Raw genomic sequence first — 1,089 nt, 5'->3', positions numbered from 1 at the left:
CAGACCTGGGCTCTGTCTATCCAGTACACAAAACCATTCACCCCCCGGCACTGAAGAGCACAGCCCTGTTCTGACACCTAGCTCTAATACCAGCCCTGCCCTAGTTCCCCAGTGGGCCAGTGGCACCAAGTACAGTGCAATGTTCTTGACAGCCAGCCTGTCCCCAGCAGCGGCTGTGGTAGGGCCCTCCCTGGCTCTATCACTACCAGCAGAATGTCTGCCACATCCTGGGTACAGACTGTGAACCAGGTGAACCCATGCTGGAAGAGGAGCAGGGCCAATAAGGGTGGGTTTCTTTTCCCTGAAGGTAGAGTAGATTAGGTCTTGAGTCCAGGAGGCAGCAACCCTCAAGCCCATAGTACTCTCTACCTGCCTCCTCCTTGCAGAGCGGGCTTTGAAGCAGTAATGTATTTAGCAGCAGGCAGGATAACATCCCCCATGATGTGGGGAAGAGAGGAAGAATTTCCCAGGGATCAGCAGCTTCCTAAAGAGGAAACTTTTGGCCTAAGGAATCCACCAGAGAGTAGCTGCTATTGCTGGTTCATCCCTAGCAAGCTGGAGATTTAGTAATGCCCCCTTGAGCTCTCCTTGTGTTTGAAGTGTTTGGGTGTTGCTGGTTTCAGGGCAGTTTGGAGGAGAGACTCCCTCAAAGGCGGAGGAGAGACTCCACTAGGGAACAGGCTCCCTCAAAGGCAAAACTAGAAGCAGAACAGGAACAGATTCTTTTCAGTAAATGCACTTCCATTCTCCTTAGGAAAGCTGAGTCAATCAAGCTTTTTAGGAAAGGGACCTAGTGGTGGGAGTCTACTATAGACCCCCTACCCAAACAGAGGAGCTTGACCAGGAATTCTTGGGTCAGCTCACCGAGGTAGCAAAAGCTAAGGATATGGTAGTCATGTGGGGACCTGAACTTCCCAGACATCTGCTGGGAAGAGCAGTCGGCTAGGTCCGAGCGCTCATGCAGGTTCTTGGAGAGAGTCCAGGACCTTCATCTAACCCAGGAGGTGCACAGCCCCACCAGGGGGGATGCCTTGTTGGACTTGGTGTTGGCCACGGGCGACGACCTGGTGAGGGGGCTGCGGGTGCTTG

This window comes from Gavialis gangeticus, unplaced genomic scaffold (genome assembly GCF_001723915.1).
Source record: "Gavialis gangeticus isolate Ggan-Ray unplaced genomic scaffold, GavGan_comp1, whole genome shotgun sequence".
In the NCBI taxonomy this organism is placed as follows: domain Eukaryota; kingdom Metazoa; phylum Chordata; order Crocodylia; family Gavialidae; genus Gavialis; species Gavialis gangeticus.
The sequence above is the reverse complement of the archived record's forward strand: the minus strand, read 5'-3'. Positions refer to the sequence as shown.